General features: G+C 34.1%; 1 protein-coding gene across 1 annotated transcript in view; it reads left to right on the top strand.

Annotated features, from left to right (window-relative positions):
- The window catches only part of LOC102680829 (neuroligin-1-like), a 34,733-nt gene that overhangs the window by 14,273 nt on the left and 13,924 nt on the right, over window positions 1–6,536 (top strand). The gene's annotated exons all lie outside the window — the stretch shown is intronic.

The raw sequence follows: 6,536 nt of genomic DNA, 5'->3' as shown, positions 1-6,536 counted from the left end.
GAGGATAGGCGGGCATCGACTCGGCAGTCTCGCCATAAATTCAGGATAAATCGAGCGGGAATCCCGTGTTTCGGGGATCGACTCGTTCTCCACGCCACTCGACAACACGCATATAGCACAGTTTCGATCCTATTCTCCCGTCCTCTGTTCTCGTCGACACGCCCACGGCGATCGCGCGAGGAATTCGAAATTTTTGAGAGAGGAGAGGGGCATTTTTTTGGGAGGGAGAGATTGCGAGCGAATACAACGCTGTCTTCGTTCGCTTTGAAACTCGCCCTCCTTTCCTCGCCGAAATGAAAGAACGTGGTAATTTTTGAGCCAACGAAAAGCCATTCCAGCTATGGATGCGTTTGGATTTTTGGGGGTAGTACTTTTGTGATTAGAAGCATTGTGCGTCGCAGGCTTTTGCGGATTCGTGATTTTTCCGGATTGTCGGCCTCTCGAATTTTGTTACGGTTTCGGGTTCAATCGATCTCTTTGTCGAGATTTCGAGGGTGGAACCTTTTTTTTCTTTTTTTATTTCTTTTTTTTATGTAGCTTCTTAGTTATTTCTTTTTTTAATCGGTTAATTGTTTTGATTGGTAAAAATCTTTACTATTAAAAGAGATTTATCATAAGAAATTTTCTATGAATAAATATTAATATGGAACATACTCAAATTCCATACGTGGTAGAAATAATATTGAATAATATTTATTTGAATAATGAAAGATTTCTAAATGTTTTTTTTCTTTTTTCCCTCTTCTTTTTATATCGTGTCTTAGTTATTTTTTTTTTTACTCGGTTAATTATTTTGATTGGTAAAAATCTTTATCGAAAGAGATTTATCGTAAGAAATTTTTTTCTATGCATAAATATTAACAACGTGGAATATACTCAAATTCCATACGTGGTGGAAATTGAATAATATTTATTTGAATAATGAAAGATTTCTAATAATATTGAAAAACATATGTTCAAAATCGTCCATTTTAAAATCGAAACATCTTTTTCTAACTATTTCAAATGATTCTTCTTCTTCTGTTTGAATAGCCTCTCGTCCGATACAAGCTATTTCAATTCCATAATCCGAAACGACCACGTTTCCAATCACTGTTTACGATACCTCATCGAGCCAACATCGACCTGAATATTGGTTAAAAAAAAAAGAAAAAAAGAAAGAAGCAGAGTTGTTACCAAAACATAATTTCCCGAATCCCCTGCGCATCCCCTGCCAATCTCAACTTTGCAGTTGTTTCGTTTTCCACCCTTTGTTAGAAACGGAAGCTGTGCGCGCCACGAACAACGCGGCCCACGGCGTTACCCAATTCCATTTCTTCCTGTTTCTTCCCTGCTCTCGCCACCCCCGTTTCGGTCACGAGGTTAAATTTACCCAGATGCGCGGCTATTGCACCCGCGTGTTTCGCCTCCCGGACCCCTCTCCCTCCTTCGCCTTCAATTTTTATCGAGCGTTCAGCGTTTCGAGGTGAAACAGCGACGCGAACGATGGAACGAACGTTAAAAAGTGGAATTAAATTCCCACCGTGTTAAATAATTGGCGGAATAGGCGCGAGGCACCAATGCTGGAGCGTCGATGTATACATTGGGGTGAAAGGTAACTGGTGAAAAAGAAGGATAAGATTTGTGAAAACATGAAGTGAAAACGTTGATTTCGAACGAGTGGAAAAACGGTACGTACAGGAGTAATTGTAGAAAGGTGGGCGAGGTGATCGAAGATTGAAGTACCATTGAAGGAGTGTAAAAGGAAAGTAAATTGTAATTCGTGCAAGCTGTGAAAAGTGAATTTAAGTAAATACATATATGCGTGGCAATGAATGTGTATAAGTTGAAGCGTAGAAAGAAGAGTATTTGTTACGTTTTATCTCGTGAACGAGAATGAATGGCCACTCACGAGGATGTGATCCGAATCATTCTTTTCGAATGAATATAACAATAAATGAATTTAAATAAATATGTGTACGAATTAATATTTATAAATTGAAAGAAGAGTATTTGTCACGTTATTTCGTGAATAAGAATGAATGGCTACTCACAAAGACTCGAATGAATAAGAATAAATGAATTTAAATAAATATGTGTACGAATTAATATTTATAAATTGAAAGAAGAGTATTTGTCACGTTATTTCGTGAATAAGAATGAATGGCTACTCACAAAGACTCGAATGAATAAGAATAAATGAATTTAAATAAATATGTGTACGAATTAATGTTTATAAGTTGAAAGAAGAATATTTGTCATATTATTTTGTGAACGAGAATAAATGGCCACTCACAAAGACTCGAATGAATATAATAATAAATGAATTTAAATAAATATGTGTACGAATTAATATTTATAAATTGAAAGAAGAGTATTTGTCACGTTATTTCATGAGCGAATGGCCACTCACGAGGATGTGATCCGAATCATCCTTTTCGAATCCTTCGCGAAAAAAAAAATTTGGAATGAAAGGGACACAGAATGAAAGGGAAATAAAGAGGGTGGAAATTTATTTATTTATTTTTTTATTTACCTTCACTGATGGAACATTATTTATTCAAACGTCGTACCGCCAATATCCATTTCTATCGAAATCACTGTTGGAATAAGCTATTTCGAAAATTGAACGACCGTCGTGGGGACAATCGATTGGACGATTCTAGCACGGAAGGCTATCGAAATCGTTGGAAAGACGGCACTGTTCTGTTCGAAATCGACGATGGATAGAATTGTTCGCACGGTTAAATGGTGAATCGCAGTTGGCATTAAATCTTGACGAGAACTTGTCCTTACCGAAAGGTGGATTCGGACGAGCGGGCAAAAACCGACTCGTGTCGGCGAAATTCGGTTTCCTTGTCACGTCGTCTCGCTCTGATAGCGTTGGAACTTTGGAACACGATTGATAAAATCGTGTACAATCGAACAGCTACGAGTGTCAAATCTACGAAACCGTATAATATTGCTATACACACTTTTAAACTTTCTTTTAAAACTTGTCTTTAATTAAAACTTCAATTCATTTTCTCCAATTAATCCCTATTATCTATAATATAATAAAAAATATAAATAAACAATTTTATTATATAATAAAAAAATTATATTAGTATAATAAAAAATTTTTTTATTGTATCAACTCTTGGAGAGGAACGAATTCTTTCTGAATTCTGAATTCTTAATCATTTTCTATAAATGTATCAACGTGCTTAATTTCAATTCTTCTCTCTAGTTCTCTTTTCTTCTCCTCCGTAAAATTAGCAAGATTTCAATTAACGAACAATGTTCTCGTTATTAGTTCTCGAATCAATCAGAAAGATGCTCGGGCCCCGCAATCGAGGGGAGAGAGCGTAATCGTTGCGCGAATTGCGACTAGGTGAAAATTTGCATTTTAATTGGAAAGTTCCCGTATCGGCAATTCGATATTCGACCGCCAACTACGTCCACCAATATCCTCCGCATAGTTTCTCTCCGCCAACTTCCTCATTGCTCCTCCTCTCTCCCCCTCCGGATAACCTTGAACCGGCGATCTCCGCCTCGAGTCGAAATCTAATGAAAACGAGCGATAAGCTTTGAGTAATTACCAGGTAAGGGTGATAAGGTAACATTGTTAGGATAAGTATACTAAAAGTAATCGCATCTCTCTCTCTCTATCTCTCTGTGTTGTGCTTTATAATTGGACCAGCGGAGTTTCGATATTGCTTATTTACCGATCTCGAGGAATCGAGAGGATGATAGAGGGTTCACGTTTAAATGATTGCCTCACGTATCGAAAGGTAATTTTCGAGTTTGAAAATTTAAATTATTATTATTCTTTTTTAAATTTCAATCTCGAATTTTAAATGTTTGAAATATCCGACACCCTTCTTACGATTTTCTTCTTTTTTTAGGAGCAAGTATGCGAAATATAAATAAATTTAATTAAGAGAGCCCTGTATCAAAAGATAATTTTCGAGTTTGAAGAAGAAGAGCAAAAATTTAAATTATTATTATTATTCTTTTTTAAATTTCAATCTCGAATTCTAAATGTTTGAAATATCCGACATCCTTCTTACGATTTTCTTCTTTTTTTAGGAGCAAGTATGCGAAATATAAATAAATTTAATAAGAGAGCCCTGTATCAAAAGATAATTTTCGAGTTTGAAGAGGAAGAGAAAAAATTTAAATTATTATTATTCTTTTTGAAATTTTTGTCGTATTATAAATATTTGAAATATCCGATATCCTTCTTACGATTTTCTTCTTTTTTTAGGAGCAAGTATGCGAAATATAAATAAATTTAATTAAGAGAGCCCTGTATCAAAAGATAATTTTCGAGTTTGGAGAAGAAGAGCAAAAATTTAAATTATTATTATTCTTTTTTAAATTCAATCTCGAATTCTAAATGTTTGAAATATCCGATATCCTTCTTACGATTTTCTTCTTTTTTTAGGAGCAAGTATGCGAAATATAAATAAATTTAATTAAGAGAGCCCTGTATCAAAAGATAATTTTCGAGTTTGGAGAAGAAGAGCAAAAATTTAAATTATTATTATTCTTTTTTAAATTTTTCTCGTATTATAAATATTTGAAATATCTGACATCCTTCTTTTTTTAGGAGCAAGTGTGTATATGCGAAATATAAACAAATTTAATAAGAGAATCCTGTGTTTTATATATCAAAAGATAATTTTCGAGTTTGAAGAGGAAGAGGAATTAAATTATTATTATTCTTTTTTAATCTCGAATTCTAAATGTTTGAATATTCGACACCCTTCTCACGATTTTCTTTTTATTTTGAGAAAAGCAAGTGTGTATATGCTAAAGGTAAACAAATTTAATAAGAGAATCCTGTGTATCGAAAAATAATTTTCGAGTTTGAAGAGGAAGAGGAAAAATTTCGACACCCTTCTCACGATTTTCTTCTTATTTTGAGAGGAGCTGTGTATATGCTAAAGGTAAACAAATTTAATAAGAGACTCCTGTGCCGTTTTATACTTTGTACTGATACTCTGTTGCTACGAAATTACTGTTATGCACGTGTCCCTAATATGCGGCTTTAACGCGAGAGCAGCTCGTAACATTAAATTCCCGCCCCGGATCTCTCTCGGTGTTTTTGTAAGTTTATGACGCGTTAATTGTAACGCCAAGAGATGGAAGACGAGCCTGTCTTTCCTAACTTTCTAATTAGAATTCGGGATTCCCTTTCCCTCCGCGAAATAATTGGGGTGAGCAGTTTTTGTGGCGATAAAACGAGGAAAAGGAAACTTTGTATGAAAAGTGTGACGAAAGTTCACACTGACGACAGTCTTGTCATTTGAACAAGATTTTAATATCACATTCGTAAGAAGATTTAATTCAATCCTGAATCAAATTGAAACTTTTAATTTGAATAATCTTACACGAGATAAAAAAAAAAAAAGAAGAAAAGAAGGAACGCGTGAAAGAGATCCACAATCTTTTCTTAATATCGATCGATAACAAAGGTTATAAATAAATAAGGTTTTAGATAAATTTTAATTTTGTTTATAATTCTAATAAAACGATTATTGCAATTGAAATTGTGCATATAAATATAAATTGTGCAATAATCGTTTTATCAGAATTATAAACAAAATTAAAATTTATCTAAAACCTTATTTATTTAAATTTTATCGATCGATATTAAAAAAAGATTGTAAATCTCTTTCACGCGTTTCCTTTTTTTTTTCTTTTTTTTTTTATCTTGTGTAAGAGTATTCAAATTAAAAGTTTCAATTTTACGATATATATGAATGAACGTTATACGTTTCATTATTATTATAGAAAATATAATGAACGGAAGTAAGGAGTGGTAAGTAAATTCTACTTGCTCGGAGTAAGTAGTAACAGAAGCGTATAGTCGGACACTGAAAATATAATACCTAAAAATTGACAAGCATCTTCCACGATATTTATATTCATCACAATTTACAATTTATTGCAATTATTTAAATATATAATGTTAATGTAAATACATTTACAATCATTGTATAAATATCAGAAAAATAATTCACATCAGAGTTCTCCCCTCTTTTTTCCTCTCTAAAACGAAAACATCGTATCTCACCGAAAAATGAAGCTTAAACTTCTCATTCTCTCTCTCTCTCTGACTCTGTCTCTCGAGAACTCTTTAACTGCCTTATTGTGGCAATTTCTAGAGCAATAGCGTCCGCGAGAGTTTATCTTGGAAGCTTCTCGTAAAACGTTGGCCGTGCTCGCGAGGAGGAGGGGAAGAAGCGTAAAGGATCGCTTTATGCCCGGCAATAAGAAACTTCGTCCCAAGATTAACCCATCCCAACGGCGTTCTCGAATTAAAACGCCTGATCTTTATGAAATTTTCACCGCGCGAACCGCGACAATTTCATCGAGGAAAGAATTCGTTGAAAACGATAAGGCGAAAAGTTGGACAAGTTTTTGCATGTAAAGCGTAAGAAAATTTGACGAGGAACACGACAACTGCCTCCTTTCACGTGTTTATTCTTTCGTACAATTAAAACTGTAGTAAATTTCTTCTTAATAATCGTAAAATGTTGACGATCGAAGCTCAGTTGATTTTTGAC

This window comes from Apis dorsata, unplaced genomic scaffold (assembly GCF_000469605.1).
Source record: "Apis dorsata unplaced genomic scaffold, Apis dorsata 1.3 scaffold_2, whole genome shotgun sequence".
NCBI lineage: Eukaryota > Metazoa > Arthropoda > Insecta > Hymenoptera > Apidae > Apis > Apis dorsata.
This window is presented reverse-complemented; position numbering and strand designations above follow the sequence as displayed.